Raw genomic sequence first — 13,151 nt, 5'->3', positions numbered from 1 at the left:
GTCTAGCCATATTCAGTCTTATGTTCACAGTTCAGTGATAACAAATAATAAAGAAGGCTAACAGAAATATTCTTTATTATGAGATTCATTGAGTATGATAAACAAACCTGGAGTGCAGGTTCATAGTGGCTCCTTGAAAGTGGAGTCACAGGTAGATAGGATAGTGAAGATAGTGCTTGGTATGCTTTCCTTCATTGATCAGAACATTGGGTATAGGAGTTGGGAGGTCATGTACAGGACATTGGTTAGGCTACTTTTGGAATTCTGGTCTCCCTGCTGTAGGAAGGATGTTGTGAAACTTGAAAGGGCACAGAAAAGGCTTACAAGGATATTGCCAGGATTGGAGGATTTGAGCTATAGGGAGAGGCTGACTAGGCTGGGGCTCTTTTCCCTGGAGCATTGGAGGCTAAGGGGTGACCTTACATAGGTTTATAAAATCATGGATAAAGGCATGGATAGAGTAAATGGACAACATCTTTTCCCTGGGGTGGGGGAATCCAAAACTAGAGGTCATAGGTTTAGAGTGAGGGGGAAAAATTTAAACAATACGTAAGGGGCAACTTTTTCACGCAGAGGGGTGTGCGTGTATGGAATAAGCTGCCAGAGGAAGTGGTGGAGGCTGGTACAATTGCAACATTGAAAATGCACCTGAATGGGGATATGAACAGGAAGGGCTTAGAGGGAAATGGGCCAAATGCTGGCAAATGGGACTAGTTTAGGTTAGGATATCTGGTCAGCATGGATGAGTTGGACCGAAGGATCTGTTTCGGTGCTGTACATCTCTGTGACTCTATGACTCTATAAGAGTAAGGATACTATGTTTCATTTACACAGGGCACCGGTGAGAACTTAAATATTGTGGACAGTTTTTGTCTCTTTATTTAAGGAAGAGTGTAAATGTATTTGAGGTGGTTCAGAGGAGGTTTATCAGGTTGACACCTGGAACGAGCATGTTATCTTATGAGGAAAGGTTGAACAGGCTGGTCTTGCTTTCACTGAAACTGAGGAGAGTGAGAGGTGACGTGATTGAAGTTTATAAGATCCTAAAAGGTGGATGTTGAAATAATTTTCCTTTGTGGATAAGTTTAAAACAAGCCAACATTGTTTTAAGATTAGGGGAGTCATCTTTCAGGACAAAGGTGAGGGTGACTTTGTTCTCTCAATGGGTTCTGCAATTTTGGAACTCTGTTCCTCAGGAGGTGGGGAGATGAGATCATTGAATATTTGAAAGCACAGGCAGATAGATTCTTAAACAAAAAAATAAATTGTTGGCAGTGGGTCTGGCAGCATCTGTGAAGAGAAAACAGAATTAACCTTTCAAATCCAGTGACCCACCTTCAGAATGAATACCTTCTGAAGGAAACATTAAACTCCAAACGTTAACTGTGATTACTCTTCACAGATGCTGCCACACTCAATGCCATCTATTTCTGTTTTCATTGGTTTCTGATTTCCAGCATCTACATTTCTTTGTTTTATTGCAGATGTATACTGGTTAAACAAGAGAATCAAAAATTACCAGGAGTAGGTGGGCATGTGGAATTCAAAACACAGCAGATCAGCCCTGATCTTATTGAATAACCAAACAGGTTTGAATGATATTCTTTTGCTTTCTGTTCATACATGGCCTGAAAATAAATCTATGCAAGTTCAGTTGTCCAGAAATGTATTAAGCAGACCTAAACAACTCACTGTATCATTTTAGAACAGTACACTGGAAGTGTAAAGATGGAAGATACAGCATGTGAATACTGTAAATAAAACAATTTTATTCATACTTGGTAATGTTTAATTACCAGTTAAAGATTCAAGTAAATATTTATATCTATGACACTTTCCAATACTAGCACTTGTGGCTTGGTATTCCAATACTCAGTCCTTAAAATTTCAACATCCAGAAATCACTTGGTCATGATGCACAGGTGCCAATTTTGAACTGGAATGGACAAAGTCAGAGGTCACAGAACATCAGGCTATAGTCCACCAGGTTTATTTCAAATCACAAACTTTCAGAGCGCTGCTCCTTAAACTGATACAGAAGCAGCGTTCCGATTTCAAATAAACCTGTTGGACCAAAACCTGATGTCATGTGACTTCTAGCTTTGTCCCAGCATTCCAGACTGTGGCAATTGTCATGTCCTGATTTTATAACTGATCTCACTGGGGAGAAAATGGGTTGGTTAAGGTTGGGCTCCCTCTTAAAGCCAATGAAAAGAAGCATTACATAACATTTTCGATGTTCCTTTGGGATTTTCCTTTGCTCACCCACAATGAAGAATTCGAATAAAAGTCTTTCTTCAGTGTTCAGACAACTCTGTCCCAGGAAAGTCCATCCCATCACAGGATTACTTTAAACCTAACCGGACCAGCGGTCATAATCCAATAGGATCTAATTTAATCCAGGTGAAGGCAGTCTCACCAACTAGGTGGAGCCAAAAGGTGTGGAGGGAGTTTGTCTGTTGTCAAAACAGGCCATTAGTGCTCATTTGCAATTTCCAGAAGCTTGCCATGAATGAATTGTCTGTCACATTCACCTGACAAAATGTTACAAAAATCATTCATTAGCTGAAAGTTATTTGCTTTGGAAGACCTTAAAACGTAACATAAGGAAAAATTAGAAATTAACTATTTCCTTGTCTCAGGCTTTCTGCAGCCTAGTTTGCTCAGAAGAAGCCTTGAGCAGTTAAAGGCTCCTTACTGCTGGCTAATCCCCGCACCAAGTTTTTGAGCAACTTTGCAGTCAATGTTGGATAGTCTCCATTGTTGATTACAGGTGTGGTGTGAAAGGTCTGTCCATGAGTAGGAATGAAATTCATTTTTGGTTTGGGGGTTTTACTCATTATCAAATATGATAGACATTTTGTTGTAAGGTTAACAAGTCATCCTGCTTTTCTCAGGTAGTCCTGTTGACAGGTATGACCGTACCTAGTGTAATATCCAACCGAATTATCTTCCCTTGTGGCTCTGTGGATTTAAGAACAGGAGTAGGCAATTCCGCCCATTGAAGCTGTTCTGCCATTGAATTACATCATGATTGGTTGGTAGTTCATTTCCATTTACCCATCTTTTCTCCAAATCTCTTGAGACCCAACAAAAATCTATCAAAATCTCCACTTACTCTATCAGCTGCAACTTTTTGGAAAAGAGATTTCAGAAAATAAGATTTCCATCACCCTATGCATGAAACCAATGTTTCATGCTAGCATTCCTAAAAGGCCTAGCTTGAAGTTTCAGATGATAGCACCTTGTTCTGGATTCCTGGGAAAACAAGTTCTCTGCATCTACCTTACTGAATTTTTCAATTTTTTTAAAGACCTCAACTGGTCAAACATTTAGTGTATGGATGGAATTTGGCCAGTTCTTTATATAATGGAATTTCATCTGTTGCTGACTTTATGTCTTAGCTTTCTTGTCAATGACTGTACTAAGTTAATCTTAGAAACTGAGAAAATATTAGATTCCCTACAGTCTGGAAACAGGCCCGTTGGCCCAACCAGTCCACACCGACCCTCTGAAGAGTAACTCACCCAGACCCATTTCCCTCTGACTAATGCACCTAGCTTTGGGCAGCACGGTGGCACGGTAGTTAGCACTGCTGCCTCACTGTGCCAGAGACCCGGGTTCAATTCCTGCCTCAGGCGACTGTGTGGAGTTTGCACATTCTCCCCGTGTCTGCGTGGGTTTCCTCCGGGTGCTCCGGTTTCTTCCCTCAGTCCAAAAATGTGCAGGTCAGGTGAATTGGCCATGCTAAATTGCCCGTAGTGTTAGGTAAAGGGGTAAATGTAGGGGAATGGGTCTGAGTGAGTTGCTCTTCAGAGGTTCGGTGTGGACTTGTTGGGCCAAAGGGCCGGTTTCCACACTGTAAGTAATCTAATCTAATGGGCAATTTAGCATGGCCAATTCACCTAACCTGCATATCTTTGGCATGTGGGAGGAAACCGGAGCAAACCCACGCACATGCGGGGAGAATGTGCAAACTCCACACAGACAGTTGCCAAAGGATGGAATAAAACCTGGTGCTGTGAGGCAGCAGTGCTAACCACTCAGCCACCATGCCACACTATCATGCCTGATTGGTATTCAGATGGGACACCAGCTAATACAGCAGACAATGAGTTGGTAGTGTAGTGGTATTGTCTCCCTACTTTTGAGCCAGAAGGGCTGGGATCAAATCCCACAATAGCCCTGGCAGTATGGCTTAACAGGTTGTTTTTCATTTTATTGACCAGAGGCCTTTTCCTCACGATTTTGACTACCTTCCTCTATCTTCATTCTGCCTCAAGCATTTTTCCTTCTTGTGCGATCTTTGCATTTCAACTGCTTCTCCACGCTGACAGATTTGCCATCAAATCCCCTTGAAATGTTTCACACAGCCTTTCTCTTCTAGACTCTGATCAACCTGCAGTGTAAAGCCATCTTCTCTCTGTTGGACGATAGTTCACTCAGAGTTACTGGTTTGTGATGCAGGAATGTGGCTTCTGTGGGATGGCTTTACATTACACAATATCCAGTTTTGTTGTGGGATGTTGTATAATGGGGCTTTTGCTCTTGCTTTCATTTGTTTTTGTTTGTTTTCTCTGTTATTGTTTTGACTTTCAGGATCACTATTGGGCAGCGGTTGGCAGGGAATGGTGAACAAACCACGGACCACTCATAATTAGCTCTAAAAACAACAAACAAACAGACTGACTGCAATTGTATTGAGGACGTGTTCTGGAGAGGGACCACCTCGTGCTCAGTAGCATTCCAGGACAGTCACTGCTGCCTTATACAGTACCATGTCTGAACGTTAATCCTTGGATTGCTTTCTCCCCCATAGGTTGTCCTATGATGAGAGACTGAGTAAATTGGGCTTGTATTCACTGGAGCTTAGAGGAAGGAGAGGCAATCTCATTGAGATGTATGGGATTCTGAAGGGACTTCACAGGATAGATGCTGAGCCACTGTTTCTGTTGGTCAGTGAATCGAAAACACAAGGGGTCACAGTCTTCAGAAAAGGGATGTGTCTAGGAGAAATTATTCTATTTAAGGATTGCGAGTCTGTGAAATTCAAAGTCCCAGAGGATTGCAGGTGCTCCATTGTTGAATACATTGTTGAAGACTGACATAGACGTTTGGCCTTTCAGGAAATAGAGCAATATGGGAAGACAGCAGAAAAGCTGAAGCCCAAGATCAGTTGGAGCAGGCATATATAGTCTTCTTCTGCTCCTCCTCTTTATGTTCTGGAAGGTTCAGAAATCTGGCTGTTGGCTGATACATCTTCCAGAGGTATGATTTGGAGGTGCTGAAGTTGGACTGGGGTGTACAAAGTTAAAAAGCACAGCAGGTGATTATAGTCCAGCAGGTTTATTTGGAAGCACTAACTTGTGGAGCGCTGCTCCTTCATCAGGTGGTTGTGTGACAGGAAGATAATTTATTCTTGCATAGGATGTGAGTATCATTGGCAAGGTGAGCTTTTGTTGCTTCACCCTTCAGAAGGTGGTAGTGAGCAAGCCTCTTCAATTGTTGTAGTCCTTCTGATGTAGTCCATATGGTACAGCCATAGTATGACCCAGTGACAGTGAAGGACGTCATTTCAAGTCAGGACAATGTGCGGTTTGAGGGGAACTTGCAGGTAATTGTCTTCCAATGTACCATCTCCCTTTGCTCTTCTAGGTAGTAGAGGTCATGTGATTGGGAGAGTTTTTGCAAATAGTTACATTATATTGTTTAGGTAGAACACACAATAGTCATTGTAAATCAGTAGTGGAGGGAACGATTGTTTAAGTTGGTGAACGGAGTGTTGCCGATCAGGCTGCATTGTCCCAGATGTTATTCAAATTTTTGTGTGCTGCTGGAACTGCACTCATGAGCTTAACCAAAATGGCACCACAAACAGACTTCAAATTGTAAAGGTACAGGAAAAGATAGAATTGTTTTCCATTGAGCAATAATATCATGGAGCAGGATGTCCCAAATGAGTTGACAAGAAATGTTGGAATGTTTGAAAAGATGTGGGTTTTAAAGAGCACCTTCAGGGAAGAAAGGAATTGAGAGAAATGGAGAGATTTGGAGTGGGAATTACAGAGCTTAAAACCTTAAACAGTCGAAGGCAAGGCTGCCCAATGCTGGAGCAATGAAAAACTGAGGCTTCTCGAGAGACGGAAATTAGAGAGGAGCACAAAGATCTTAAAATATTGGAGGGCCACAGTTGATACAGAGATAGAGAAGGACAAGGCCATACAGCAGGGATTTAAGCAGGGATTCAAAATTTAAAATCAAGATAAGTACCAGGAGTCAATGTTGTTCTGTGAACATAGGGAGTTAAAATATGGGTAACAAAAATTTAGATATACTCATGTTTACAGAGGGTGTAAGAAAAGAGTGGTAGTCAAGGGTTGGAGTAGTCAAGTCCATACATAAAAACAGAGTTGTAACAACAGATGTACTGAAGGTGAGAAGTGAGTGATACCATCGCGATTGAAGTAGTTTGTGTTTGTGATGGAGATGACATACAGAGACCTAACTCAGCATCAAATAGAATAGCAAATTTGAGAACAGTCCAATTCAACCTCAGTCAATTCCTAGAGAGAGGAGTGAAGTGCACAGCTAAAGACAATGGTTTTGGTCTTCCCAATATTTAATTAGAGGACATGTTATGTATTAGTGACCCAGATTTCAAAATGCAGGGCATAATTTCAAAGTGTGCAGATGACACCCAAAATTCTGAAATGCCGTGAGCCATGAGGAAGCAAATCCCAAACCTCAGGAGGATGTAGGCAAACTGGTGGAATGGGCAAATAGATGGCAGATGAAACTTAATGCGGAGAAATGTGAAATAGATTCATTAATGAGAGTGAATGGGGAATTGGACATAGTTAAGAAGAGGAAACATTTGCTGAGCTATAGGAAAAGGGCAGGAGGATGGGACTAACTGGGTAGCTTATTCAAAGATTGGCATACACACGCTGAGCTGAATATACTCTTTCTTTGTACTTCTAACGAGATTACACATTGTAACTAGATCAGTCCATTCCAGGATGAGAACATAACCTTTGCTCAAAATACCAGAGGAGCAAAGATTCCATTTGTGACACTAAAAGCACTTCTTTAAACCTAATGAACATGTAGATTATTGGCAGATGTGTATCATTTTACCGATCAGACTGCCATCTTTACAAGTAATGGAGTAACCTCACTCCCAAACATTGATGTTCATGTCTAGTCCTTGTAGAAGGTGGTGTGTTTCAGTTACTTTATGCCACCTCTGATCTCTGGCTATCGAGAAACACATTTTACTCAAATGTGTATTTTATTTTGTACCTTCAAGGCAGTAAATCAGTTCTTTCAACATGAGCTCACTATTAATTTTCAACCTCAAAGGATCTGGATGGGGAGTCTTTGCCAATCAACTTTCTGGTACTCTGTTGCACTGACAGACTTGTTTGGATCTCATCCCTGACACAAGGCCATACATGTGCACTGCAGGCAGCATTTAGTCAGCAATCTATTCTTCATTAATCACTAATTTGCAGAACTGAATTTCCATTTAATGCAGGCCCAGCTGTGCTGCATGCAGCCAGTAAGAACCCCTGGTCACACAATGCGCCTGGAAATCCCAACCCTCGCACATAGACTGGCTCAGGAGTGAAGAGGCAGCTGTGTCAGAGTGTGGGTGTGTCACCAGGGTAATCCATGCTCCCCTTACCCCAAATGCTTTTCAAGACTAATATCTCTACAAATGGGGCAGTGGGGTCGGGGCTCTTTTAGTACAGTGGTAGTGTCCAAACCCTGGACTGAGTTCAAATCCCAAATGATCCAAGGATGTGTAATAGCAACTGTGAGCAGGATGCTTACAATACCTTTTATTATCTCTGAACAGGTGGGGCCTCTGATTTATTTTTGTGTTTCATCACATCCTTTATGCCTGAATTATCGCGTTAACCTTGATTGTTTTGCTCCACCACCTAATGTTCAACAGCATCTGTCAATTGACCATCCCAACAGTTCAAGCGCCAACCTCCAGTCAGAACAATGATGGCCAACCCTCTGTTTCTGTAAAGTATTGATCAAAGCAATTCAAATCTCTGTTACTCACTGTCAAGCACCCAATTCCAGTGAAGAACAATGCATTTCCCATCGAACGTTGGTAATTTTCACCAACTCATTTACCAGATGGAACCTTCACTCTCGAGTCATATTTCAATGACTTCAACTGAAACAAGTTCAGATTCCAACTTCTCGGTGTTTAGCAATATTTCAGTTCACAGCAGTTGATCTGAGAATGTAATTCTGAACAGTTCTAACTGAACAAAGGACCACTGCTAACCTGCCATTTTATTGCCTGGGAATGAAGTGTTTATTGGGTCTGAGTTATAGCAGATATGAAACTGCATGGAATTTTCCATTACACATTCATGCCACAGATATGTACAAAACTCATACAAACATAGAAATCAGCTGCTTGGTCATACCCAAGGAAGATGATGCAAAATAAAAGCAAAAATGGGCCATATTTTCCCACCACTCAGTAAGGTCATCTCCTACTAGAGACTTCCACTTTTCCTTCCCATTTATCACAATTCAAGATTGAAAGAAACGATAAGTCTATCTATTTAGATGGAAGCCACGATGTGGAGGTGCCGGTGTTGGACTGGGGTGTACAACATTAAAAATCACACAACACCAGGTTATAGTCCAACAGGTTTATTTGATAGCATTAGCTTTTGGAGCGCTGCTCCTTCATGGGGTGATGAGAGAGCAGAGCTCCGAAAGCTAGTGTGCTTCCAAATAAACCTGTTGGACTATAACCTGGTGTTGTGTGATTTTTAACTTTGAGATTGAGATTGCTTGTTCAGAAGAGCCCTCCAGTTCAGACTGACAAAGATTGGTTCCTTTGGCATTTTTCTTCCTTTGTTAATATCCAGAAATGCTCTTACACACAACTGAACATCTTTTTTCCATGGAAGTAATTGCATTGGAGGCAATGGCTCATTTGCGTCTCTGGAGTGAAGAAATTGACATATCAAGAAAGATTTATTTCGAGCAGAACTCAGTATATCTTATCCTCTATTAACCACCACCACTACTGGATCTGTTACACATTAGATGCTTTTCAAGTGCAGTTATGAAATGTTCCCTAGTGAAATAGTTATATGTTACACTTTAATTCCTAGTTCTTATGTGTCTATGTGTACATATGTGCATATGTAACAAAGTAGTTTTTAATGGAGGTGGGAGAGCTGAGGAGGCAGAGTCTTTCAAAGGGTATTCTAGAGGCCAGCACCTGAATAATTCACAGGAAGAGAATTTTGAAACATTGGAGAGGAAAACAATGCTCTTTACATTTTTAAAACCCAGGGTCATGATCAAATATTCCCAAGGATGACATTGGCAAGAAGCAAAGATCATATACTGAGTTCCAAAAGTGTTGCATTACCAGAACAAATGCTCTGCATAAAGGCATGGGTCCAGATGTCATGGTAAGAATAATTATGCGATTATTAGTGCTGACTGTCAATAAGCTATTAATCAACAAAAACATCTGCATTTACAAAGCTCAACATGTAGGAAGTTGTAGTCCACTGTAGATATGCTGTTGTTGTAGGCAGTGGAGGTGAATGGTATATAATTTATCTATATAAATATAACTTGTGGAATTTACATTTAAAAAGAGGCAGTTAGGTACTTCTGAGAAGGGATTTTGTTTAAGAAAATGGCAGAGTCCTTCCAGAATAGTGATTAGTCAATAGTTTGTCAGAAAGCAGGCGACTGCAGACCCCTGTGATGTTAATGGGAAGGTGTTCCTACTGTTGGTTTACGACAGGTAAGTTAAACATGTTATGCCTTTAGCTCTGTTTTCAGTTCATAAGAATCTAGTACTAAGCAAGCTTTTAATTCAGTTCAGAGGACACCAGGGTTGAGTTTAGAAACAAGCTTAGCTGCTCTCCTCGAAGGAGCTCAGGCTGGATCAGGGGACAAGTCATCTCAGCTGAAAGAATTAGTTTCTGATACTTTCAAACCAAACGAGTGTAGTTCGCAATCTGCAGGTCTTTAGAACTGGGAAAGTTTACATTCTCAGATTTGTGAAAAATTCATGTCGGGAGATTTGGAAAAGACTCATCCATACATTTCCACAGACCATGAGTAAGAAACTGGAAAAAGTCAGCTAAGTAGAAATATCTGAAACATAAACTTCTGTTAGAAACTTGAGATGGTGGGGTAATTTGCCAGACATGAGGTTCTCTAATAGATAGCGTCAGGAAACAAACTGATCCTTTGTTTTGCTGTGTGTTTTAAGTTCATTATAACTGTTTTCTTTATTTTAGTCTTTTCTAAAATCCTCTTTTATGTAACTAACTTCTGCTCTGTTGTTAAAGAAAATTTACAGCCTTGTGCATATTTCCGTCACTCCAGAGGGCTGCTCTCTCATTAGCGACTGGGTGGTGGTTTAACTGAAGGTCACCACACCTCAGCTGAGGGGTCAGGTTGAGAAGAACATAGAACATAGAACATAGAACATAGAAGAATACAGCGCAGTACAGGCCCTTGGGCCCTCGATGTTGCGCCGATCCAAGCCCACCTAAACTACACTAACCCACTATCCTCCATATACCTATCCAATGCCCTCTTAAATGCCCATAAAGAGGGAGAGTCCACCACTGTTACTGGCAGGGCATTCCATGAACTAACGACTCGCTGAGTGAAGAACCTACCCCTAACATCAGTCCTATATCTACCCCCCCTTAATTTAAAGCTATGCCCCCTTGTAATACCCGACTCCATACGCGGGAAAAGGTTCATACTGTCTACCCTATCTAACCCCCTAATCATCTTGTACACCTCAATCAAGTCACCCCTAAACCTTCTTTTCTCTAGTGAAAACAGCCCCAAGTGCCTCAGTCTTTCCTCATACGATTTTCCCTCCATACCAGGCAACATCCTGGTAAACCTCCTCTGCACCCGTTCCAATGCCTCCACATCCTTCCTATAGTATGGCGACCAAAACTGCACACAATATTCCAGATGCGGCCGTACCAGAGTCTTATACAACTGCATCATGACCTCAGGACTCCGGAACTCAATTCCTCTACCAATAAAAGCCAGTACGCCATATGCCTTCCTCACCGCACTATTTACCTGGGTGGCAACTTTCAGAGATCTGTGTATATGGACACCAAGATCCCTCTGTTCATCCACACTACCAAGTATAAGAAAAGTCCTTTATGATAACCTCAGCTGGTGCAGGAATTGAACCCTTGTGGATGACCTCATTCTGAATTACAAGCTAGCCATCCAGCCAACTGAGCTAACCACAACATCACCTGGCCAGACAAAAGATTTACCTATTTATCTATCAAACCAGTTTGCATTCTGGGATCGAACTCATCCAGTGTTGATAAGAGCTGGAAGTTAAATGCTGTAATGAGAATACTGTAGGGAATGTTAAACTCTACTCCAGCTGGGTAGCCCTGCTATTGTCCTACCCTACCCTGTCCCTTCTGCATTGTGATTCAAGAGATGGAAAGTATCATGAGCTGCACCAATGTTTCCATTCACAAGGTGAAAAACCCACAAGCAAAGACATGGCTGCCACGCTAAGAAAGAGCAACCTACGTCCATACAGATGAGTGGGATCGCAGGATACAAGGATCATAAAGAGTGTACATCTCATCAATCAGCCAACAGTGGCAGAGCCTGCCTCTCCCCTCCCATTCAGATAAAGCACAGCACTTACTTGAACCTGCACAGAGTACAGGTGATGGTCAGATACTGACTGGATAAGGGTCACAGAAGTTTAGAAAGACACCTTTCAGTCTATCACGTCCGCACAGATTAGAATCATAGGGTTATAGAGTTCTATTGATTCTTGGAGCATTTTAACTTAATGCCAATCTCTTGTCTTTCACCCATGACCCTGCATGTTATTTCTCTTTAATAATTATCCAAAGTCTCTTGAATGGTTCCATTATATCTGCCTCCACCAAACTTCAGAGCAGTGTATTCTAGACCCTATCTCCTCACTGCGTTAAATGCCTTATCTGGTTCTTTTGTAAAACACTTTAAAACTGTAGCCTCTGATTCTTGATGTATTTGTAGATATGAACAGTTTTGCCCTATCTACTCTGTCCAGACCTCTCATGATTTTGAAACTTTTTATTGAATCTTCACTCTAAGGAAAACAGCTCCAACTTCTCCAATTTTTCTACATCCCTGGAGTCATTCTCTTCTACACTCTCTCAAATGTGTTCCTCCTTCCTATAATGTGTCATCCACAGGAGTGTACAATGCTCATAAATAAGTTCATCATAACCTTCCTGCTCTTGGCTCTATGTTCTGAGACCTTAGAATACTGTCTGTTTTATTAGCAGCTCTCTTTAGCCATCCTGATTAGATTCCCTACAGTGTGGAAACAGGCCCTTCAGCCCAACAAGTCCACACCAACCCTCCAAAGAGTAACCCATCCATTCCCCTACCCTATATTTACCCCTGACTAATGCATCTAACACTATGGGCGATTTAGCATGGCCAATTCACCTGACCTGCACATTTTTGGATTGTGGGAGGAAACCCACACAGACACAGGGAGAATGTGCAAACTCAACACAGACAGTCACCCAAGGCTGGAATTGAACCCTGAGCTGTGAGGCAGCAGTGCTAACCACTGAGCCACCGTGCTGCTTCACAAAATTCTGTGTCAGCTTTGCACAGGGGCCACGCTAATTGTTTCTGTATTGTTCCAATTTTAGTATATGTGCTGCTGAAGTGAGCACATCCTGCCGTACTTAATGAGTTATCTACATGTATACCTGAGTCTTTCTGCTCCTGCCCCTTCAGAATAGTATCCTTCATAACGTCTCTCTGTGTTCTTGGTGCCAAAATGCATTACTCTCACTTTTCCACTTCACCCTTCTGTCCAGTTCAATAATGTGTCATTGTCCCTTTGAAGTTCGATACAGTCCTCACAGTTTTCAATTCTCTCAAGTTCTATGTCACCTGCAATCTCTGAAGTTATTTCCTGCACACCAAAATCACGATCATTTATACATATTAGAAAAACCAAGGTTCCCAACACTAATCCCTGGGGAACTTTGCTGAAAACCCCCGTCCAAGAAGAAAAAATGTTTCCATCAAACATTCTTAAAATTCAGGTCATTAATCTTGAATAAAAT

The 13,151-nt window shown here is 41.6% G+C and overlaps 1 non-coding gene across 1 annotated transcript; it reads right to left on the bottom strand.

Moving 5' to 3' along the window:
• Positions 1-12,645: 12,645 nt before the first annotated feature.
• On the bottom strand, positions 12,646-12,752 carry LOC122539608 (U6 spliceosomal RNA). Its single transcript, XR_006309131.2, has one exon. It is a non-coding gene; the product is annotated as a U6 spliceosomal RNA (small nuclear RNA).
• Between the last annotated feature and the right edge of the window lie 399 nt (positions 12,753-13,151).

This window comes from Chiloscyllium plagiosum, unplaced genomic scaffold (genome assembly GCF_037043375.1).
Source record: "Chiloscyllium plagiosum isolate Xiang-an unplaced genomic scaffold, Cpla_swu_hap1 HiC_scaffold_36, whole genome shotgun sequence".
NCBI lineage: Eukaryota > Metazoa > Chordata > Chondrichthyes > Orectolobiformes > Hemiscylliidae > Chiloscyllium > Chiloscyllium plagiosum.
Note: the sequence above shows the minus strand (reverse complement) of the source record. Positions and strands in the feature narration are given on the sequence as shown.